We start from the raw sequence: 26,321 nt of genomic DNA on the forward strand, positions 1-26,321 counted from the left end.
TCGTTAATACTTAATAATCCTAGTGATTGGATTTAGATCCTATTCTGATAGGAAATGAGATATTTAAATGATTTCTTTTTTATCGAATGACTATTCAGCTATTGTATTTTCATGTAAATAGGGGCAAGAAAGCTCTATGGAAAAAAGATGGTTAAATTCGATGTTGTCTAAAGGGAAGTTAGAATACAGGTGTAGGCTAAATAAATCAATCAATAGTCTTGGTCCTATTGAAAGTGAAGGATCAATTATAAATAATATGAATAAAAACATTCCTAGTCATAGTGATAGTTACAATTCTAGTTACAGTACTGTTGATGATTTAGTCGGCATTCGGAATTTCATATCTGATGACACTTTTTTAGTTAGGGATAGTAATAGCTGCAGTTATTCCATCTATTTGGATATTGAAAATCAAATTTTTGAGATTGACAATGATCCTTCTTTTGTAAGTGAACTAGAAAGTTCTTTTTATAGTTTTCGGAACTCTACTTATCAAAATAATGTATCTAAGAGTGATGATTCCCACTATGATCAGTACATGTATGATACTAAATATAGTTGGAATAATCACATTAATAGTTGCATTGACAGTTATCTTTGGACTCAAATCTGTATTGATAGTTACATTTTAAGTGGTAGTCACAATTACAGTGACAGTTACATTTATAGTTCTATTTGTGCTGAAGGTGGAAATAGTAGTCAAAGTGAGAGTTTCAGTATAAGAACTAGCACGCATAGAAAAAATTTAACTACAACAGAACGTTCTAATGATCTAGATCTAACTAAAAAATACAGGCATTTGTGGGTTCAATGCGAAAATTGTTATGGATTAAATTATAAGAAAATTTTTAAATCAAAAATGAATATTTGTCAACAATGTGGATACCATTTGAAAATGAGTAGTTCAGATAGAATCGAACTTTTGATTGATCCAGGTACTTGGGACCCTATGGATGAAGACATGGTCTCTTTGGATCCCATTCAATTTGATTCGGAGAATCAACTTTATACTTATAAAGATCGTCTTTCTTCTTATCAAAGAAAGACAGGATTAACTGAGGCTATTCAAACAGGCACAGGTAAATTAAATGATATTCCAGTAGCAATTGGGGTTATGGATTTTCAGTTTATAGGGGGTAGTATGGGATCCGTAGTAGGAGAGAAAATCACCCGTTTGATCGAGTATGCTACCAATCAATTTTTACCTCTTATTTTAGTGTGTGCTTCGGGAGGAGCAACGCATGCAAGAAGGAAGTTTGAGCTTGATGCAAATGGCAAAAATATCTTCCGCTTTATATGATTATCAATCAAATAAAAAATTATTCTATGTAGCAATCCTTACATCTCCTACTACTGGTGGGGTGACAGCTAGTTTTGGTATGTTGGGGGATATCATTATTGCCGAACCGAATGCCTACATCGCATTTGCGGGTAAAAGAGTAATTGAACAAACATTGAATAAGGCAGTCCCTGAGGGTTCACAGGAGGCTGAATCTTTATTCGATAAGGGCTTATTCGATCTAATCGTACCACGTAATCCTTTAAAAGGTGTTGTGAGTGAGTTATTTCAGCTCCACGCTTTCGTTCCCTCGAATCAAAATTCAATCAAGTAAAGCCTTACTTAACTTAAAAAATGAATTCTTTTTTTTTTTATTTCTTCCGCAAAATTTGGCACGGGGAAGAAAATGAATTTCATGCTCCCTTCTTAACATTACATGTGTATATATACTTCAACTATAGCAAATAGCGGCATAGAGTCTTGCATCTTTCTACATCTCTAGCGGATCTCTAGTTTTACTAAGAATCCTTGTTGTTGGATCGGATTATAACTACCTTTTTGGGAATTTGTACGAAAATCTTTATGAAATTTTATTAAAAAAAAATGCTAAGACAAGATAATAACTAAAATAATGCAAACGTCTATTATGATACATATATCTCATGTCGAAAGATGAGTAAGTCCATTTATTTAATTCGACATTCCTCATTCCTTTTCTATATATACTCACGTAGATATTACTTAGTATAATTATATATTGAATTAGTATAATTATAAGATACCTTTTATAACAATCAATAAATAACAGGTAAAACTATTAATATAACAATGAAAATATTAAGTCGAGGTATCCATTCTATGACAACTCTCACCACCTTACCCTCTATTTTTGTGCCTTTAGTGGGCCTAGTATTTCCGGCAATTGCAATGGCTTCTTTATTTCTTCATGTTCAAAAAAACAAGATTTTTTAAATATGCTGTCTATTTTTTTTTTTCAAAACTTAGACTTTGACGATAACACAGCTATCTATTTAGTAGACTAGAATCTAACATGTGGCTTACTCCAAACATAAGCGATTATACATACGTAAACATGATATCTGAGGAAATCAATTAGAAGTATTTCAAAATAGAAAATAGATAAGTTTCAAAATAGAAAATAGATAAGAGATCGGGCGACAAATGTTTGAGATATAAAATCAATATACCTATATGGATGTAGGTATCTATAGGGAATCATATAAAGGTGATGTTATTATTTTAGATCTAAGTAATTCGATGAATTACTTAGATCTAAAGTAAAGGTTCACATCAAAATAGTGCTAGTTGATTAGAGTTACTTCGGAAACAAAAAAAGTAAAATAGATTTTTTTTGATTCTCTTAATTCCAATAAAATGCAACGAGATCTAGTATGAATTGGCGATCAGAACGTATATGGATAGAATTTATAAGAGGATCTCGAAAAATCAGCAATTTCTGCTGGGCCTTTATCCTTTTTTTAGGTTCATTAGGGTTTTTATTGGTTGGAACTTCCAGTTATCTTGGTAGGGATTTGATAGCTTTATTTCCGTCTCAGCAAATAATTTTTTTTCCACAGGGGATCGTAATGTCTTTCTATGGGATTGCCGGTCTCTTTATTAGCTCCTATTTGTGGTGCACAATTTTGTGGAATGTAGGTAGCGGTTATGATCGATTCGATAGAAAAGAAGAAATAGTGTCTATTTTTCGTTGGGGGTTTCCTGGAAAAAATCGTCGAATCTTCCTACGATTCCTTATGAAAGACATTCAGTCCATCAGAATAGAAGTTAAAGAGGGTATTTATGCACGTCGTGTCCTTTATATGGAAATAAGAGGCCAAGGGGCCATTCCCTTGACGCGTACCGATCAGAATCTGACCCCACGAGAAATTGAGCAAAAGGCTGCCGAATTGGCCTATTTCTTGCGTGTACCAATTGAAGTTTTTTGAAAAATGAAGTTCAGAATGAATTTTGTTCGTAGCAAGAGGGATAAAACTGAAATGAAAGAATAGTCTTTTTTATAGACCATAGTAATAGTATAATAACTTAACTGGAATTTCTTCAGAATGCTCATTTGACCCAAAGCAGACGTATACGGAACAGCCAGAAAACTTTCTTTGTCCGAAATTTTGATCCGTATGTAAATCAACTGCACAGTAACAAAAAAAAGTGGATTCTTTGTTATTTTCTTTCTGTATTATTTCGAAATTCAAGGATTAACTAATAAATCACAAATCAAAAACTAAAAAACAGGGAATGGATTCATAATAGTATGCATATGACTTGTAATAGAACTTATGTTTGATATAAATATTAGTAGTGTAGAGAGTTAACGAATGAAGTGAGTTCATTAAAAAATAAAAGACGAAAAAATGGAAAAAAAGAAAGCATTCATTCCCCTTCTATATCTTGCATCTATAGTATTTTTGCCCTGGTGGATCTCTCTTTCATTTAATAAAAGCCTAGAATCTTGGGTTACTAATTGGTGGAATACTGGTCAATCCGAAATTTTTTTGAATGATATTCAAGAAAAGAGTATTATAAAAAAAGTTCTAGAATTAGAGGAACTCTTTCTCTTGGACGAAATGCTAAAGGAATACCCAGAAACACATCTACAAAAGCTTCGTATCGGAATCTACAAAGAAACGATCCAATTGATCAAGATGCACAATGAGGATCGTATCCATATGATTTTGCACTTCTCGACAAATATAATCTGTTTCGTTATTCTAAGTGGTTATTCTATTCTTGGTAATGAAGAACTTGTTATTCTTAACTCTTGGGTTCAAGAGTTCCTATATAACTTAAGCGACACAATAAAAGCTTTTTCTATTCTTTTATTAACTGATTTATGTATAGGATTTCATTCACCCCATGGTTGGGAACTAATGATTGGTTCTGTCTACAAAGATTTTGGATTTTCTCATAACGATCAAATTATATCCGGTCTTGTTTCCACTTTTCCAGTCATTCTTGACACAATTTTAAAATATTGGATCTTCCGTTATTTAAATCGTGTATCTCCCTCACTTGTAGTGATTTATCATTCAATGAATGACTGAAAAATATAATGTTTGTTACTTTGTACATAAGTAAAACATTCAAAATTGTACTTATTCCTTCTACCCATCGCGAAGGATGCCTCCTATATTCGAGTAACTTTATTTCAGTAAATAGCAGAATCATGGATAGGGAACTATACTAGGGACCTACCTAATTTTATTGTAGAAATTTTTGGGCTCAATGATTGGACCATGCAAACTAGAAATACCTTTTCTTCGATAAAGGAAGAGATTACTCGATCTATTTCCGTATCACTCATGATATATATAATAACTTGGGCACCCGTTTCAAATGCATATCCCATTTTTGCACAACAGGGTTATGAAAATCCACGAGAAGCAACCGGCCGTATTGTCTGCGCCAACTGCCATTTAGCTAATAAGCCCGTGGATATCGAGGTTCCACAAGCGGTACTTCCTGATACTGTATTTGAAGCAGTTGTTCGAATTCCTTATGATATGCAACTGAAACAAGTTCTTGCGAATGGTAAAAAGGGTGGTTTGAATGTGGGGGCTGTTCTTATTTTACCCGAGGGGTTTGAATTAGCCCCCCCCGATCGTATTTCTCCCGAGATTAAAGAAAAGATGGGCAATCTTTCTTTTCAGAGCTATCGTCCCACTAAAAAAAATATTCTTGTGATAGGTCCTGTTCCTGGTCAGAAATATAGTGAAATCACCTTTCCTATTCTTTCCCCGGACCCTGCGACTAAGAAAGATGTTCACTTCTTAAAATATCCCATATACGTAGGCGGGAACAGGGGAAGGGGTCAGATTTATCCCGACGGGAGTAAGAGTAATAATAATGTTTATAATGCTACAGCAGCAGGGATAGTAAGCAAAATAATACGAAAAGAAAAAGGAGGATATGAAATAACCATAGTGGATGCAGCGAATGGGCGTCAAGTGGTTGATATTATCCCTCCAGGACCAGAACTTCTTGTTTCAGAGGGCGAATCCATCAAACTTGATCAACCATTAACGAGTAATCCTAATGTGGGAGGATTTGGTCAGGGAGATGCGGAAATCGTCCTTCAAGATCCATTACGTGTCCAAGGCCTTTTGTTCTTTTTTGCATCTGTTATTTTGGCACAAATCTTTTTAGTTCTTAAAAAGAAACAGTTTGAGAAGGTTCAATTGTCCGAAATGAATTTCTAAATCTGGGGATTTATCAAATAAAGTTCGTAAAAAAAACCAAATTCTTGTTGGCAATTCTATAATTTAATTATGTATGATCAAAAAATTATGAAAAACTTTTTCCCTTGTTTTTTTTTTTATTCTTTTTCGACCCTATTTCGGTAATTACTTGTACCGCATTACTAGTCATAGTATGGATATTATATTGTCAGGAAGACTATTTTACCTCTTCTTTATTTCTTTGTTTTTTACAATACAAATAGGAGCGGTATTATTATGATTATTATGTCACTGGTGCCAGATTGAAATGTCATTGAATGTGTCTATTTTTATTCTAATAGAATAAAAATAGAGTAGATATTAAAAATAAGATAAGTAAATGGAGAATAGAAAAAAAATGAAGGGAACAAAGGATTCTAGAAGGAATTATGCATCTTTCTAGTATTCGATACCAGAAAAATTCCTTTTCTTGTTCTGGTGTCGAAATAATAAACTAATGAATTATTCTTGATCCCGTTCGTCAAAGATCTCTATTCTTAGTTTCAATTTTTCCCGGTTTATCAGAACCTTTTTTTCGATTTATTACATAAGTAGTGAACAAATTCAATGAATTTTTCAATTCTATTTTATATTAAAATAACTATAGAAAATTCTATTAGTATATTTTAATCTATTTAAAGGGTTTGTGATATCTGATCGATAGAAATATAATATTGTTATATTGGGATTGTATCATCCAGAAAGAGGGAATCGAGTGATTCTCTCTTTCTTTTTTTCGCTTTGAAATGAAAGTATCGACCGATACGATCGCGAAAGAGATGGTCTGAATCAATTTTTTTTTTGAAGCAATTCAGAATCAGAAAGAAATGAAGTTTTTTGAAAAAATAGGAAAGATCCATTTTTTCATTTATATGAATAAATTAGTCTAATTCTAATTAGTAAGAGCTCAACGGGACCTACCCCCTCTTTTTTTCTGATTTGAGGGGGATCCTGTTGAGTTCTTACGCTTTCATGTCTCCAACTCAGTTCATCCGATTATTACAGAGATGAACCTAAGCCGGAATATGAACCATAAAAGAAAATACCAACTAAACCGATCACAGGAATACCAGTTACAGTACCGATTATCCAAAGAGGAATCCTTCCAGTAGTCTCGGCCATTTGTCCCACTTCCCTCCCCATTTCATCAAGTGGTCGTGCTAGAGACAGAAACAGTCATAGATAATTATGAGATGATATCCTTCCGAATGGGATAAGATAATTCGTACTATTATTTAGTATTTTCTTTTATTTAATTGAAGAAATAATTGGAAAATAAAACAGCAAGTACAAAAATGAGTAATAACCCCCAGTAAAGACTGGTACGATTCAATTCAACATTTTGTTCGTTCGGATTTGATTGTGTCATAGCTCTATAATTCGGATTAGGTTTATCGTTGGATGAATTGCATTGCTGATATTGACCCTAAAAAAGAAACGGTAGGTACAGCTAGTCCGTGAACAGTTAACCATCGCACTGTAAAAATAGGATAAGTTTTATCGATAGTCATTTGGTCCTCCTAAAAAGATCTACTAAATTCATCGAGTTGTTCCAAAGAATCAAAACGGCCAGTTATTAATGGAATTCCTTGTCGGCTCTCTGTAAAATACTCATTTGGACGAGGGCTTCCAAAAACATCGTAAGCTAAACCCGTGCTGACGAATAACCAACCTGCAATGAATAGAGAAGGTATAGTAATGCTATGAATGACCCAGTATCGAATACTGGTGATAATATCAGCAAAAGAACGTTCTCCTGTGCTTCCAGACATGCCGAGCTCCACATATTCTTGTACAGTCAAAAGGGGGATCGATTCCGTAAAAGATGAGATCAGTAAATGGAAATTAACTGAAATTTTATCTTTGTAAGATCGTCAATATTGTACCGAGGGTGTTTTTAGAGTATACCGAATCAGTATAGCTATCCTTCTTCTGACGCAGCAACGCAATTTCACAATAAGTATCAAAATGAAGCACTAAAACTAAATAATATAATTTGTTTCTTCTTTTCTTGCTGCTTGTCGATGTAGAATCATATACCATTCATTCAATAGAAAATTCTGAAAATGCCTGTCTGTAGTATTAAGGATTCTATCGGTTATTGGCTTCGGGCTAGAAAGCGAAGATTGGGTAAAATGTGAATCCGACTGGTTGGTTTATAATAATTTAGGAAGCAGATTCTAATAGTCCCAAAATTCAATGAAATTAGACGTGAAATCTCGAAATATTTCTTTTGTGTTTGTAGTTATATTTTTGTTTGAATCTTTTTTTATTTTAAGGAATTGGTTAGTCGTCCAGTAACAAGTAACAGTAGTACATAGGATTCGATGAACGAAACAGAACAACGAATAGAAGAATAATAAATATTCGTAATGCACGCATTATTGTTTTATATTAGACTCAAACGATCGTTCTTCAACTAATTAGAAGAATGTTTTTAATATGGAAAGAATAAGAATAAATGGAGAACCTAGTTTCGAGTGATCTGATCGTGCGATACTTTTTTTCTTTTTAAAAAAGATTTTATGGAAATGAACCCACTACATAAAATCTAATTAGTGGGAATACAATTTCATAAATAAAGGGCATTATAAGGTCATTCATTCTTCAGCGATTCAAAGAGCATTTCATTTTTGGAATCAAGTTACACAACATAGTTTATTTATTATTTTTCTTTTTTTTTTTTTTTTTTTCTTTCTAATTATTTAGAATCCATTTAATAGATTTATATATTTACTAGATTTATATATTAAATTATTGTTTATAAATTCTTTATAATAAGAATATTTGTTTTGAAAACTCAAGAGTTGTTCAATGAATCCCTTGATTCCGAATTGCGGGATAGAGAGACAGATGATGAATTGATTTCTTACCTATGTCACAAGATTTTTGTTAGTATCATCTATAATCATAATAATAGATGAATCAAAAACTTTCAATTGAATATATTTTTTCAATTAGTATTTTTACTTATCCATCCGCGTATCTTTCAAAAATAGAAACTTAGGGAAGTGCTTTATAAACATATGGATAAAAATAACGTATTTCATTTAGCCTCGTCATGCCTACTATCACTAGTTATTTCGGTTTTCTACTAGCAGTTTTAACTATAACCTCAGCTCTATTTATCGGTCTGAACAAGATACGACTTATTTGATTAAAATTCATTGAATGCACAATTCAAAAAAAAGAAAGATTTCGGTGTTATTCAATATATTCTATATATTGTAGAGTTCTTTACCTTGTCAATTCAATTTCGAATTCTTGGTCATTGAGATTCATGGGCAATACCGATTAATATTTTAAGGATAGATATTACCTCTCCTTTTCCTCGTTCAACTAAATTGAAATGATTGAAGTTTTTCTATTTGGAATCGTATTAGGTCTAATTCCTATTACTTTGGCTGGATTATTTGTGACCGCATATTTACAATACAGACGGGGGGATCAGTTGGACCTTTGATTAATTAACAGTTCTTTTTTTTGATTGACCCCCTACTTGCTTTATAGGAGGTAAAATTTTGATTTCTGTTGAATTATTTCAGTATCATTTTGATTTAACAACAACAAGAATCGAATCACGCTCTATAGGATTTGAACCTACGACATCGGGTTTTGGAGACCCGCGTTCTACCGAACTGAACTAAGAGCGTTTTATTATCAAACTAAAAGCAACCCGAATATATCTTCGATACATATATTATCATAGAGAATATCATAAAATTAAATAAAAAAAGATTGATTCGATATATGTATGTTCAATTTTTATGGATCTCAATTGATTCCTCGTTACTGTTCAGAAGATAAGTAATAGGTAGGGATGACAGGATTTGAACCCGTGACATTTTGTACCCAAAACAAACGCGCTACCAAGCTGCGCTACATCCCTTTCAATTGGTCTACAGTGTTATTGTAGAGAATCCCTGTCTTGTTTTCCACATTTTTTATTTATTTCCTCCATTGGTATACACAAATTATCTTGCCATTTCTTCTTTTTTGTCTCATATCATATATAAAATATAATAAAAATAATAAAAAGACTTATATACGTATGAAATAATAAATATTAAATCCGCCGTAAAGAAAAATGAATATTTGGGGTGGGGCGGAAAGCTACATATTTTTTTTAATAAAAAAGGGAATATCTACCGAATTGAACTGTTGTACATTTCAATTTGAATTAGGAATTCCGCGGACAATACAAGCGGTTATTAACTATATATACATTTGATGGTATGTAATACCAGTATGTATTACAAATTACTATAAAGTAGGAGGGTTTTCAATGCGAGATCTAAAAACATATCTCTCCGTGGCACCGGTAGTAAGTACTATATGGTTCGGGGCTTTAGCGGGTCTATTAATCGAGATCAATCGTTTATTCCCGGATGCGTTGGTATTCCCGTTTTTTTCATTCTAGTTATTGACTTGGGAAGGGGTGAAGAAGATTAGAAAAACAATCAAATATCTTTGACTAATCCCCTTCCCCCTTCTTTTTTTTAGAGTTTTTAGACTTAGAATAAGTTAGAAAGAATCAAAATGGATTCAACCTCAGTCAAACTCGGACGCGGCGCCAGGTTCAAATTTAATTAATAAAAGAGTGAGAACGAAAATGAAAATGTGATGGCTAGGGCAACAATATCATACAAAATACTTAAATGAAAAACTGTACTGCGATTCTAAATTTAGAAATTATTGTATTACTATATTTTAATATTTGATTGTAACGAAATCTTTCATAATTTTATTTCGAGTTACCAATTTTTCTTTTTTTCTTCATTTTGGATCGGAAAATGGAAGAGTTGCGTGAATCAAAAATCCAAGGGAGGTTCATGGCCAAGGGTAAAGATGCCCGAGTAACTGTTATTTTGGAATGTACTCGTTGTGTTCGAAACGGTGTTAATAAGGAATCAATAGGGATTTCCAGATATATTACTCAAAAGAATCGACACAATACGCCTAGTCGATTGGAATTGAGAAAATTCTGTCCCCGGTGTTACAAACATACGATTCATGGGGAGATAAAGAAATAGATCGAACCGATCGGCTGTGTGTCACCCTTTTCCAATCCAAGGAAGATGAAAAATTACATATATTAGACATATTTTAGATTTAAATATAAACAAACCAAATCCTATTTCGATCGGATCTAAAATGATTTAGAATTAAGAAATAGGATTTTCGGGATAAGGAATAAAAAAACCATGGATAAATCCAAGCGACTCTTTCTTAAATCCAAACGATCTTTTCGTAGGCGTTTGCCCCCGATTCCATCGGGGGATCGAATTGATTATAGAAACATGAGTTTAATTAGTCGATTTATTAGTGAACAAGGAAAAATATTATCTAGACGGGTAAATAGATTGACCTTAAAACAGCAACGCTTAATTACTATTGCTATAAAACAAGCTCGTATTTTATCTTTGTTACCTTTTCTTAATAATGAGAAACAATTTGAAAGAAGCGAGTCGACCGCTAGAACTATTGGTCTTAGAACCAGGAATAAATAGACTTAGCTTACTCTTTAATTGAATTAAAATTCTAATCCAAACTCAACCGCAGATTGATTCTTTGTTCGAAAAATCCGAAAATCTAGATTCGATTGTCGTGTCGTAAGAAAAAGAAAGAATAGTGGAAGAAGAATAAATCGTTTTTTTTTTATTGAACATATTTGCTCATTTTGACCACTTTATCATATTTTATCATACTAATTTCTACTCTACCTTCTCGGAGTTCATTCTCCAGAGAACTCCATTTTAAGCATTCCGCTGGATTCTTTGCAATCTTCGTATTTTATGATCTCATTGGAAATCATATAAAGACAATTTCTATTTAATATCGCGATTTGGGCAAGTATTTTACGATTAAGAAGCAACTGCCTCTTGTACAGATTGTGTATGAATCTACTATAACTGTAGTCTACCTTATTAGATCGAATTACTGCATTTATTCGAGCGATCCACAACTGTCGAAAATTTCTTTTTTGCCTACCTCTATCCCGATAAGCTGAAGCCAAAGCTCTTATTTTCTGTTGAGTAATAGTTCGAGTAAGTCTTGAATGAGCCCCTCGAAAGCTTGATGCAAATAAACGAATTTTTGTTCTACGTCTCCGAGCTATATATCCTCGTTTAATTCTAGTCATTGAATAAATGAAACTTTGATGAATAACTAATGGATTTCCTTTCTTTCAGTTATTCCTTTCTCCTTTCCTAGTCTATTAATAACAAAACGTATTTTTCCAATGTATAAAATAAAAATTCCAATGGCTTTTGCTACTATAACCTTCCCGACCACTATTTCTTTTTTTGTTCTAATCACCCCAAAATACGAAATAGTATTTTTACTAGGTATAAAAAACAAAAATAGAGTAAATAAATAAAAATAGAAATGGATAAAGAAATAGTGGGTTCCTTCGTTTCTATGGTTACTTCTTAAACGGTGAGGTCCTCTCTATACACCGGAGCTCCTTCTTTTATTTCATCAATGTTATTGTTAACTTGTACAGTTCACCCTCTTTGGCTCTACCCATGAATTATCTAGTAATCGGTCTTTCACAACGAGATCTACCTATACAGTAACGGTATTTAATTATGAAGATTGGTTGGGTAGCTGACCCTCTTAGTCCGTTCTTGGAAGAATAAGGCTATAATCCTTCTGTTAAATAGGATTTCCTCTGCTTAATGGATAAGCATTTGTTACCAATGGGGAATTCTTTCTCATCTAAAATTGAAAATAGAGATGATTGGATTTGCACCAATAGAAACCATAAATTTGATACACAATAAAAGGATACGATAAATCTTTGTTTATTTATTTTCGGTAGTGAACGGATTTCTTCCATTCATTCTATCCTATTCACTGTACTTATAACTGATACGGGAAAAATTTTGTACTTTCTTTTGTCCCGGTCCATGGTCTAAACGAGTCGCACATACACCCTAGTACATGTTCCTCGACGCTGAGGGCATCCCCGAAGGGCGGGCGATTTGGTGACATTTCTGATTGGCTGTCTTGTGTTTCTAATAAGTTGTTTAATAGTTGGCATGTTGAATTGTATACATAATGAGTTGGTTTAGATCAATCCTAACCGGATGATTATGAATTACTTCTATATTCGATATTAATAATTAATATGATTAATAGTAATATATTAACCCCGGTAAAAAGAGAAAATCGAAAATTTCGGATTTTTGCGTGAAATACCTGCTATTTGTTATTCAACCGCTACAAGATCAACAATTCCATGAGCTTGGGCTTCTGTTGCTGACATAAAAACATCCCTTTCCATGTCTTCGGATATAACCCATAAGGGTTTGCCTGTTCTTTGTACATAAACCCTTGTGAGGATTTCGCGCAGCCTCAGTAGTTCTTTCGCTTCCAGGATAAATTCTACCGTTTGTGCCTCATAAAAAGAACTAGCAGGTTGATGGATCATTACCCTGATGATTTAATAAATGGTTTTCTCTATCTTACATCATTATCATGATGAGTCAAAGATAATAAAAAAAAGATAGGATTAACAACCGTACAGGCATCCTTTGTGCAGTGCATACGGCTCCACAATGGAATTCATTTTTACCTTCCAGCGAAGGAATAGAAAATATAGGATCTAGCAGACCCAGAGCAGTAAATGATCCAATAACCACCCTTCCTTTTTTTTAGTAATTTCAAAATACTATGATGGTTCCGTTGCTTTATGATTTCGTTTGTTATTCAGCAATCCCAAAGTTTCTTTTTTTTATTTTTTTTCTTAAAAATAAATATTTCGTAGTCTTTCATAACAGAAATATTGTTAAGAGTCTTCCGTCGTGAAAACAAAAAAGTTTGTGACGCTGAAAGAGGCCTCCGCGATAAATCAGCCTACAATCGGAAATGCCTTTTATCTCATACTACTCTTTCGATACATAACCTAATGGTTTAGAAAAAAAAAATTCTCATATCGAATTCAAAGTGCCATGCTATTATTACTTAATATTTTATATGGCGAAGGCATAGTTTTCTTTTTGTCTAAAAAAAACTCATTGGCGCCGAGCGTGCGGGAATGCTAGACGTTTGGTAATTTCTCCTCCGACTAGAATAAAAGATCCCATTGAAGCGGCTAATCCCATGCATATTGTCTGTACATCTGGTTGCACAAATTGCATAGTATCATAAATACCTAATCCGCTTATTACCCCTCCACCGGGAGAGTTTATAAATAAATACAGATCTTTGGTATCATCCTCCATACTGAGATATACCATAAGACTAATAAGTTGATTCGAAATATCACTATCAACCTCTTGGCCTAAAAAAAGTAATCTTTCTCGATAAAGTCGGTTGATTAGGATAAAATTGTATCCCTTAAGAACCGTACGGGCACCTTTTGATGCATACGGTTCAAAAAAAATAGCGAAAAAAGAATCAATGTTTAGATTTTAGCCTTCTTTAGAGGACTCTTTCTAACTTCTAATGAAGGGGCTTTTTCTTACCTTCCATTTTTTTTTCAAAATGGATGAGTTTTGTCCTTTGGCCCGCGGTCGTTTATCTATACTATAAATTTCAATAAATAAAAAAACAATTCATTAAATTTTCAATTTATCGAACTAACTTTTCATTGATATATTGTTTCATCGAGATTCAATTTCAATTCCGATGTCATTTTCTTGTTCCAAAATGGTCTTCTTCAATTCTTTTAGGTTTATGCTCTACTCCGAGTCAAGATCTGCCCGATTTGGATTTGCACATATAGGACAAATGCCCCAATAGCATGGCTTTTTGCTACGACTTCTTTTTTTTTTTCAATTTACTTCATATTACTCGATTGATTAAAAGTTTTCTATCAATGCTATTGATAAATCGAATATGATACAAGTAGTAGTAATCATAGAATAGATAGATTCCAAATTGAGTTTTTTCTAAGCGGAGCCTGGATACTTCATTTTATTAGTACATACCGAGAAAACCATAAATTATTCTAATTGATAATATTAATCTGGATACCCCCCAAAAAATAGATCTAATTGCACTTCACGCTCCAAATTTTTGATGATTAAATCAATCCGTCTTGGGCGAAAGAGAGGATATCTCGATCGGGGGAGAGAACGGGGAAATACCATATGACCCAATATATCTGACAAGTCGCACTATAGGTCAACCCACGATGCGTCTTCCTCTCCGGGACTTCGAAAAGGTACTTTTGGAACACCAATAGGCATTAAAGCAAAGAAAAAAGAATTAAGTACTATAGCTAACTTTGATGTGGAAGCGTAACAACGGGTTTATTGTCTTAATAAATAAGATGGGCCTTTATCAGATTTTATCTTTTAGCATATTTTATACATAGATTTAATAAGTTCATAAAAAAGGAAAACAGAATTAATAAGGGAAACTTCTTCCCGAATAGGTTTTTGAATGATGAACAAGTATGTATACATTCACTCCTATAAAATAGGATCAATTCCCATCTACCATTGCGTATTGGTACTTATCGAGTATAGAATAGATCTGCTTCTTTTTGTTCCTACGAATAGAATCGAATTGTTCCATTATTACTAAAAGAATAGACTAAATATTAATCCTTTCGCCAAGATAATCCCCTCAAAAGGGGAGGTCCGTAGCATAGTTTTTTTTTTCAGTGCAATAAAGTTACATAGTGTCTATTTTTCCTTGATAAAGGGGTATTTCCATGGGTTTGCCTTGGTATCGTGTTCATACCGTTGTATTGAATGATCCCGGTCGTTTGCTTTCTGTTCATATAATGCATACAGCTCTAGTTGCTGGTTGGGCCGGTTCAATGGCCCTATACGAATTAGCAGTTTTTGATCCCTCTGATCCTGTTCTTGATCCAATGTGGAGACAGGGTATGTTCGTTATACCCTTCATGACTCGTTTAGGAATAACCAATTCATGGGGGGGTTGGAGTATCACAGGAGGGACTATAACGAATCCGGGTATTTGGAGTTACGAAGGTGTGGCCGGAGCACATATTGTGTTTTCTGGATTGTGCTTCTTAGCAGCTATCTGGCATTGGGTGTATTGGGATCTAGAAATATTTTGTGATGAACGTACAGGAAAACCTTCTTTGGATTTGCCGAAGATTTTTGGAATTCATTTATTTCTCTCAGGGTTGGGTTGCTTTGGTTTTGGTGCATTTCATGTAACCGGATTGTATGGTCCGGGAATATGGGTATCCGATCCTTATGGATTAACCGGAAGGGTACAAGCCGTAAATCCTGCGTGGGGTGTCGAAGGGTTTGATCCTTTTGTTCCGGGCGGAATAGCCTCGCATCATATTGCAGCAGGTACATTGGGCATATTAGCGGGCCTATTCCATCTTAGTGTTCGTCCGCCCCAACGTCTATACAAAGGATTACGTATGGGAAATATTGAAACCGTCCTTTCCAGTAGTATCGCTGCTGTATTTTTTGCAGCTTTTGTTGTTGCTGGAACTATGTGGTATGGTTCAGCAACTACCCCCGATTGAATTATTTGGGCCCACTCGTTATCAATGGGATCAGGGATACTTCCAGCAAGAAATATATCGAAGAGTTAGTACCGGGTTAGCCGAAAATCAAAGTTTATCAGAAGCTTGGTCTAAAATTCCTGAAAAATTAGCTTTTTATGATTATATCGGGAATAATCCCGCAAAAGGTGGATTATTCAGAGCGGGTTCCATGGACAACGGGGATGGAATAGCTGTTGGTTGGTTAGGACACCCTGTTTTTAGAGATAAAGAAGGGCGCGAACTTTTTGTACGCCGTATGCCGACCTTTTTTGAAACATTTCCGGTTGTTTTGGTAGACGGAGACGGAATTGTTAGAGCCGATGTTCCTTTTCGAAGAGCAGAATCGAAGTATAGTGTTGAACAGGTCGGTGTAACTGTTGAGTTCTATGGCGGTGAACTCAATGGAGTCAGTTATAGTGATCCTGCTACTGTGAAAAAATATGCTAGACGTGCTCAATTGGGTGAAATTTTTGAATTAGATCGTGCTACTTTGAAATCCGATGGGGTTTTTCGTAGCAGTCCAAGGGGTTGGTTTACTTTTGGGCATGCTTCCTTTGCTTTGCTCTTCTTCTTCGGACACATTTGGCATGGTGCGAGAACCTTGTTCAGAGATGTCTTTGCTGGTATTGACCCAGATTTGGACGCTCAAGTAGAATTTGGGGCATTCCAAAAACTTGGAGATCCAACTACAAAAAGAGTCTAGTCTGATACAAGATTGCTCTGTTCTTTTTTTCCTTTATTTTTTGATTTGACATAGATAGGGTACCGGATAAATCTTTATTCGGATTGCTTACTTTTCATTTCTTTGACTCTTGTCTTGGTCTTTTTTTTATCCGTAAAAAGATCCCAATTAAACAGGTATGGAAGCTATAATTGTAAACCGAAATCAAATCTATGGAAGCATTGGTTTATACATTCCTCTTAGTCTCGACTCTAGGAATAATTTTTTTCGCTATCTTTTTTCGCGAACCGCCTAAAGTTCCAACTCCAACTAAAAAGGCAAAATGATTTCTCATTATCTCAATTGAAGTAATGAGCCTCACAATATTGTGAGGCTCATTACTTCAACTAGTCCCCGTGTTCCTCGAATGGATCTCTTAGTTGTTGAGAGGGTTGCCCAAAAGCAGTATATAAGGCATACCCAGTAAAACTTACAAGTAAACCAGATATAGAGATGGCAACTAGGGTTGCTGTTTCCATTATTATATAATTTCAAGACCACAATGGATCTATAATAAGATCATTTATTTACAACGGAATGGTATACAAAGTCAACAGATCTCACTGAATAAAAAAAAATATAGGATTATTTATGGCTACACAAACCGTTGACGATAGTTCTAGATCTGGGCCAAGACGAACTGTTGTAGGGGATTTATTGAAACCATTGAATTCGGAATATGGTAAAGTGGCTCCTGGGTGGGGAACTACACCTTTAATGGGTGTCGCGATGGGTTTATTTGCGATATTCCTATGTATTATTTTGGAGATTTATAATTCTTCCATTTTACTGGACGGAATTTCAAGCAATTAGATTCGATTCACAAGAACCCCTAAATAACTTTTCAATAAAAAGGAAAGTCTAAAGTATGTAGGTTTCTGCTTTTTAGCCCACTATTTTTTGGTAGTTCGATCGTGGAATTTATTTTTTTCTGTATTTCCGGAATATGAGTGTGTGACTTGTTAGAATTGATCCTATGGATACGACAGAGAAGAAGTCGGTCATCTTGATGAAGATGATTTGATCTCGTTGGATATTCAGTCTAGGCTAGTATCTGGAGCACAGAATATATGAAATAGATTCCAAAATATTAGAACAAATATTAGAACTATGATTCATACTTATCAGACCTCGTGGCCGGACTCCGAAACAAGAGTTAGAAGTGATAAATAAAAAAAATTTATTCTTTCGTTTCTACTTATTTTGGTTAAAGGATAAACCTTTCTTTAGCTTTTTTCATTATATTCAGTCATTGAATAAGCATTGAATAAGTGATAATCCAAGGGTTCTTACTCAGGGAATTTTTGAACTTTTTTTGGAAGGTTTTTTATTGAATCATCGTGGTTCTAGTCTGAATCTAAGGTTTTAATTGATTCATAGGGTCTTAACAAGATAATTCCTATCAATAATAAAGAAAACAAGAGTAAAGTCGCATTACATACAAATCAAAGAAAAAAAATAGGTAAATAGAAGATTCAAGAGGCCCCTAATGATCAATATAACTATGAATGAGCCGACTTGATATTTGGGCATTATAACTACAAAGAAGACTTTTCGGATTTTGATTCTTTCGTATCTTGATACAAAAAATTGAATCATAGCATTAAGAAGTTTGAAACTTTTTAGTACACATATCCGTTACGAGCGGTATTTGGGTGTTTCTGTTTGAGCCGTACGAGACGAAATTCTCATATACGGTTCTCAGAGGGGGGTCCCCTTGGTTTACCTATCTCAATAAAGTGTATGATTGGTTCGAAGAACGTCTTGAAATTCAGGCGATTGCAGATGATATAACTAGTAAATACGTTCCTCCTCATGTCAACATATTTTATTGTCTAGGAGGAATTACGCTTACTTGTTTTTTAGTACAAGTAGCTACGGGGTTTGCTATGACTTTTTACTACCGTCCGACCGTTACTGAGGCTTTTGCTTCTGTTCAATATATAATGACGGAAGCAAATTTTGGTTGGTTAATCCGATCAGTTCATAGATGGTCGGCAAGTATGATGGTCTTAATGATGATCCTGCACGTATTTCGCGTGTATCTTACTGGTGGATTTAAAAAACCTCGTGAATTGACTTGGGTTACAGGTGTGGTTCTGGCTGTATTGACCGCATCCTTTGGTGTAACTGGTTATTCCTTACCTCGGGACCAAATTGGTTATTGGGCAGTCAAAATTGTAACAGGTGTACCGGAAGCTATTCCAGTAATAGGGTCGCCTTTGGTAGAGTTATTACGCGGAAGTGCTAGTGTGGGACAATCTACCTTGACTCGTTTTTATAGTTTACACACTTTTGTATTACCTCTTCTTACTGCCGTATTTATGTTAATGCACTTCCCAATGATACGTAAGCAAGGCATTTCTGGTCCTTTATAGAGAATAGAAATCATAGATTTGTAATTAGTTATTTATGATTACTCAGGGGGGAAGAAGAGTATTTCATTGCTGCAAATATGGATTATTGAAAAATAAGACATGTATTTGGATATTTCCCTTCAACTCCACGAAATTTTATTCGTTATTTTTCAATAATAGTTGAAGGGAATTCTTCGAAGAGAAAATGGATTATGGGAGTGTGTGACTTGAACTATTGATTGGACCGTGTAGATATATGTCTTTTTATCTGCCACATTGGGATTCACAACAAAATGTGTCTTTATTCCAACCACCGCGAAAGCTCCATACAGAGGGTAGGCTGGTTCGCTTGAAGAGAATCTTTTCCATGATCAGACTTGACCATGTCGTGCATGACCAGGCTCCGTAAGATCCATTAGAATAGGTGATATATATGCCATAATACAGATTATGTTTTATCTATTTCACTTACTTAATAGTATGAAAATGCATTCATTTCCTCTGCATTGACTCGATTTATAATACTATCGGAGTGAAACAAGGGATCTAAAGAAGAACATAGGCTAGACTCTATTAGTAACAAGTAAATCCTTTGGATGTAAAAAGTATCAATATTTTTGGGGGCTAAAGCCCCATCGCAAGGTTTGAGACGACCCAGAAAGCACTTGAACATTATCAACTTTGTAAGCCTACTTGGGTATTGAGCATTTATCTGTACGAACTTAATTCCTTGCAATGGATAATTGTAACTCTTGAAAACGGAATCCGCTAAATTTTTTCTTACATTGAATCACTCATTTATTTTATATATGCTTGGATAAGATATCGATTTTTTTTTCTGGATCCAGTTGGTTCGTTTGATTTGTGCTCGAGCCGGATGATGAAAAATTATCATGTCCGGTTCTTTCGGGGGATGGATCCATAATAATTCACCTATCCTAATAACAAAAAAACCAGATTTGAATGATCCTGTATTAAGAGCTAAATTGGCTAAGGGTATGGGTCATAATTATTACGGAGAACCCGCATGGCCCAATGATCTTTTATATATTTTTCCAGTAGTCATTCTAGGTACTATTGCATGTAACGTGGGCTTAGCGGTTCTAGAACCATCAATGATTGGTGAACCCGCAGATCCATTTGCAACTCCTTTGGAAATATTGCCGGAATGGTATTTCTTTCCCGTATTTCAAATACTTCGTACAGTGCCAAATAAGTTATTGGGTGTTCTTTTAATGGTTTCCGTACCGGCGGGATTATTAACTGTACCATTTTTGGAGAATGTCAATAAATTCCAAAATCCATTTCGTCGTCCAGTAGCGACAACCGTCTTTTTGATTGGTACCGCAGTAGCTCTTTGGTTGGGTATTGGAGCAACATTACCGATTGATAAATCCCTAACTTTAGGGCTTTTTTAAATTGATTCAATTGTGAAATAAATAAAATATCACGATGTGTGTATCTAGGGAATAGTTGCTTCAAAGTGAATTACCCCTAGATACACATATTTAATGAAATTTTTGATTTATTTTGAGTATACGGATTCTGTTAAAGATTCAAACTTCATTTTCGTCTTTTTTTTTTATAAAGTTTTTTTACAACAAAAATCCAATGGATTTCAAATTTATGCAAAATTCTTTTCCATTTCGAGAATGTCTAATATATGTTTTACGTCTTCTATGCGAAAATGTTTGATTTTCATAAGTTCGTCTGGACTATTATTCAAAAGGTCAAATAATGTATGTATATTGCACCTTTTGAGGCAATTATAGATCCTAGGAGGCAATTCTGATTGGTCAATAAAAATATATTTTAATGCTCTTTCTTTTTTCTTTTTTCTTAGTTTCGCCAATTTCTCATGAAAAGTAAAAAGGGGTAAAGTAACTTTTTGTTTATTATTTTTAAAATGGAAGTTTTCTTTTTCTTCTTCCGCATGTAAAAAAGGAATAAATAAATCAATCAAATTCCGAGAGGCTTCATGAAGTGCTTCTTTAGGAGTTAAACTTCCATTGGTCCATATTTCGAGAAAAAGTATCTCTTGTTTTTCATTCCCATTTACATAAGAATGAATACTATGATTAACATTTCGAACAGGCATGAATATAGCATCCATAGGATAACTTGCGTCTTGAAAATTATTTGGCGTTTGTATATGATATCCGCGATTCCTCTCGATCTTTAATTCAATACAAAAATTAATTGGTTCCGTTAGGTTAGCTATATGCTGTGTATTATCAACGATTTCCACCGAAGGTGGTAAGATGATGTCTTGAGCAGTTACGCATCCAGGACCCTTGACACAAATAGACGCATCACGAGTTCCATACAGATTACTTCTCAATACAATTTCTTTCAAATTCATTAAAATTTCATGTACTGATTCTTGAATACCGACTATGGTAGAGTATTCATGTGGGATTTTTTCAGATTTTGCACGTGTGATACATGTTCCCTCTATTTCTCCAAGCAAAGCTTTTCGCATCGCAATGCCTATAGTATCCCCTTGTCCCTTCATAAGTGGAGACAGAATAAAGCGTCCATAATAAAGACGCTTACTGTCTGCTCTTGATTCAACACACTTCCACTTTAGTGTCCGAGTCGATACTCTGATTTTCTCTCGAACCATAGTAATATTTTTTGATAAAATCATTGAATTATTTATTTCTCTTGAAATTTCTCTTCAATGTTTATTTTTACACACGTCGTTTTTTAGGGGGCCTACAGCCATTATGTGGCATAGGGGTTACATCCCGTATGAAACTTAATAGTATACCGCTTCTCCGAATAGCTCTTAATGCTGCATCTCTTCCGAGACCGGGGCCCTTTATCATAACTTCGGCTCGTTGCATCCCTTGATCCACTACTGCCCGAATAGCATTTCCTGCTGCGGTTTGGGCGGCAAATGGTGTCCCTCTTCTTGTACCTTTGAATCCACACGTACCGGCGGAGGACCAAGAAATTACCCGACCCCGTACATCTGTAACAGTCACAATTGTATTGTTGAAACTTGCTTGAACATGAATAACGCCCTTTGGTATTCTACGCGTACTTTTACGTGAGCTAATACGTCCATTTCTACGTGAACCGATTCTTGGTATGGGTTTTGCCATATTTTATCATCTCATAAATCTAAGTCAGAGATATATGGATATATCCATTTCATGTCAAAACGGATCCTTTAATTTCTTTTTATGTATATATTGTGGGTGGCCTTTAGGGGTCCTTTTTTTTATAAAGATTATCCTTGTCTTTGTTTATGTCTCGGATTGGAACAAATTACCATAATTCGTCTCCGCCTACGGATCAGGCGACATTTTTCACAAATTTTCCGAATGGAGGCCCTTATTTTCATATTTTTTATTCCTTACCTTAATCTACTTATTGGAAGAAAATAAGTTTCTTGAAATTTTCTATTTCGAATTGGATCTCCCTACAAAAAAAAAGAATATTGCACGTGAAAAGACTACTTCACCTAATCATTCGAATCTTTGTTTCGTAGTCTATAAATTATACGCCTTCTGGTCCTGGTTGAATCGTAACAACTTACTGAAATTTTGACTCTCTATTACCTAGTATATGGATAAAACTATGTTGAATCCTTCCTGAAACGTAACCTAGAATTGGATCCTCATTATCTAAACAAACCCAAAACATATCATTGGTAAGTGATTCAGTAATTAAACCTTCAGAAATCCTTTTTTGCTCTTTCATTCCAGACGAAACACCCTTCAAAGTATCAATTAATCAAGGGGGAGTCGTATTATAAACTATAAACCCACCTCTTTTCTTTTTTTTTTTTTTTTACAAATAGGGAAGTTCTGTGTATAATTCGAATATCATAAAGATTACCATATATAACACAAAATTTCGCCGCCGATTCCCTGTAGTCGAGCTTCTCGGTCTGTCATTATACCCCGAGAAGTAGACAGAATTACAATGCCCATTCCGCCTAAAATTCTAGGAATTTTTTGATAGTTAGAATATATTCGGAGACCAGGTCGACTGATCCGTTTTAAATTTAAAATCGTTTTATATGGTCCTTTCCTATTTCTTCTATGTCGTAGGGTTAAAACCCAAAAATCCTTGTTGCTTTCCCGATGTTTCCTTACGTTTTCAATAAAACCTTCTCGTAAAAGTATTTTAACAATGTTTTCGGTGATGTTAGTAGATGGTATTCGAACCATTCCTTTTCTATTCATGTCAGCATTGCGAATAGAGGTTATTATGTTAGCAATAGTGTCCTTACCCATGATAAACGAAAATTATTGGTTACTTAAATTTTTGATCTAATCAACATTCTTTTTTATTAAATAGTTATGAATTTTAAAAGGTATATACGTGATACACAATCTACTAATTAATTTCATTCAAATAGTATAACTATCTCACGGTCTGTCTCATTTTATAATACTTCAGGTGCTAATGAAATTATTTTAGTGAAATTTAACTGTCTCAATTCTCGGGCAATCGCACCAAAAATTCGAGTTCCTTTTGGATTTCCTTCTTGATCAATAACAACCGCAGCATTGTCATCATATCGTATTATCATACCATTTTCTCGTTTGAGTTCTTTACAAGTACGTACAATTACAGCTCTGATCACTTCTGATCTTTCTAGAGGTGTATTTGGGACGGCTTTCTTGATTACAGCAACAATAACGTCACCAATATGAGCATATCGTCGATTACTAGCCCCTATGATTCGAATACACATCAATTCTCGGGCTCCGCTGTTATCTGCTACATTCAAAAGGGTTTGAGGTTGAATCATATTATTTTGGAATCTTTTCTTTCAATGCAAAGGGCGAAGTAAAAAAAAAAAAAAAGAAATATTGTTTTTCAAAAAAAAAAAAAATAAATCTGCAATTGTTTTTTTTTCATCTTAAACAAAGATCGCTTTCCTTTGATTCTACATTTCTATCCCGAAGTAATGAATTGGGTTCGTATAGGCATTTTGGATGCCGCTATTGAAATAGCTTTTCTGGCTATATTTTCGGCTACTCCACTCATTTCATAAAGTATTCTACCTGGTTTAACAACAGCTACCCAATATTCGGGGGATCCTTTCCCTGAACCCATACGTGTTTCTGTGGGTCTTAGTGTAACGGGTTTGTCCGGAAATATACGTACCCATATTTTTCCACCGCGTCGTGCATTTCGTGTCATTGCCCTTCGTCCGGCTTCGATTTGTCTCGATGTGATCCAAGCGGGTTCAAGTGCCTGAATAGCGTATCTCCCGAAGCAAATACTATTGCCTCGATAAGATATTCCTTTCATTCTTCCTCTATGGTGTTTACGGAATCTGGTTCTTTTGGGGTTATAGTTGATGGTTATTTCTAAATTCCATCTCTACTACAGAACCGGACATGAGAGTTTCTTCTCATCCAGCTCCTCGCGAATGAAACGATTCAAAAAAATATACATGTATTTACTGATATTTTCTGAATAATAGATTCAATTATGGGATTTTTGATATTTCATTTAATCAATCTATTCGAAATTTGTATATCTTCTTTTCTTTTGATAGAAAACTAAACTGTTTATAGATTCTAGAATAATAGAATAAGTTTTTTTATTATAGTTTTCTAAAAAATTATAGATAATATAATCTCGTTTTGTTATTTTTTTCTTTTATTATTAAGGTTATAACAAATCTTTATTTTGTTTTGCCTTTTTTTATCTATTATTATATTTGATCGACCCTAATTTAGAAATATAATAAAATGGAAACGTTCGCGGGCGAATATTTACTCTTTTTATATATGTTTTGGTTCTCGGGTTAGTTAGCCCATGAACCTACCTCTCATAATAAATGGATTGGTCTTGGGTTCCTTCCGCCATCCTACCCAATGAATTATTAGGATTCGTTTTCAATAGAATATTATGTATTCACGGGTTCCCTCGTTCCCATCGCCTCTCGATTAATGGTTAGGTCTTAATTATACAATGGAGCCCGTAATAAAATTTGTTTTTGAGTCAATCTTCTCAGTCTTTATTGTCTCGGGGCTCTTGGCTTTTTTGTTCTATGAACAGATTCATCTAATTATGAATTCATCAGTCTTAATGCTTTATTACACTACCTTTTATGAGATGACCCATAGACCTTACATATTACGTATTGGAATGATATATCATTCATATTCTTTTTCTCTCTTTCTTTCACCCTTCCATTTATCCGCATACTTTTATTGCTTGACAACTCATAATCGGATTTTTTTTATGCAAAAAAGATTTCAGTTGCTACAATGATATGACCAATATAACATATCTTGACTGGTTGGTTTTTTAGATCCAGATAATGCGAAGCGATGAGTTGGTTATTAGTTTTATAATTATTAGTTCAGATTATGTATGGGCTTATCCTTCTTTATTTTTTGGTTTTAATCCGAACATAAAAAAAAACTGACGAGTCGCACACTAAGCATAGCAATTATCTCAAATGATTAATTTCATTTTTATTTAACCTTATAGAATTGCTCATTTTTTATTTAAACGAAAAAGACTGATTTGTCATTTCTTGGTCGATCATTGAATAAAACTTAAACACAAGTTGAGTAAGGGCTTATTATTGCTCGTCTACAAATATCCAAATTTTGATGCCTAATACCCCATAGATAGTTCGAACTGGATAGCAACAATAATCAATTTTAGCTCGAATGGTTTGTAGAGGAACCCGTCCTTCTCTGATCCATTCGACACGTGCAATTTCTTTTCCGTCTATACGTCCGGCAATTTGTACTTGAATTCCCTTTGTACCCGCCTGTTCAGTTAATTCAATAGCTTTTTTCATTGCTTTGCGAAATGAAACTCTATTCTTTAATTGTCCGGCTATAAATTCTGCGAGAATATTAGGGTGTCCATAAGGGTTTCCTATTCTTGTAATAGCAATGTTAAGTTTTCGGTTCCCAGAATTTAATTCTTTTTGTACATTCATCTGTAATTCTTCGATTTTTCGAGACCCACCTTCTATTAATAACTTTGGGAATCCCATAAAGATTATCACTTGAATAAGATCAATTCTTTTTTGAATCTCGATACGTGCAATTCCTTCAACACCAGAAAATATTCTCATGTTTTTTTGTACATAATTCCGGATACAATCTCGTATTTTTTGATCTTCTTGTAAACCTTCAGAATATTTTTTGGGGTGTGCAAACCACAGAGAATGATGCCCTTGGGTTGCACCAAGTCTAAAACCGAGTGGATTTATTTTTTGTCCCATAAT

The 26,321-nt window shown here is 34.3% G+C and overlaps 2 non-coding genes across 2 annotated transcripts; both read right to left on the reverse strand.

Moving 5' to 3' along the window:
• Positions 1-9,111: 9,111 nt before the first annotated feature.
• On the reverse strand, positions 9,112-9,185 carry TRNAW-CCA (transfer RNA tryptophan (anticodon CCA)). Its single transcript has one exon. It is a non-coding gene; the product is annotated as a tRNA-Trp (tRNA).
• A 162-nt stretch (positions 9,186-9,347) lies between these two features.
• TRNAP-UGG (transfer RNA proline (anticodon UGG)) lies at positions 9,348-9,421 on the reverse strand. Its single transcript has one exon. It is a non-coding gene; the product is annotated as a tRNA-Pro (tRNA).
• Between the last annotated feature and the right edge of the window lie 16,900 nt (positions 9,422-26,321).

This window comes from Cucumis melo, unplaced genomic scaffold (assembly GCF_025177605.1).
Source record: "Cucumis melo cultivar AY unplaced genomic scaffold, USDA_Cmelo_AY_1.0 utg001768l, whole genome shotgun sequence".
Taxonomy (NCBI): Eukaryota; Viridiplantae; Streptophyta; class Magnoliopsida; order Cucurbitales; family Cucurbitaceae; genus Cucumis; species Cucumis melo.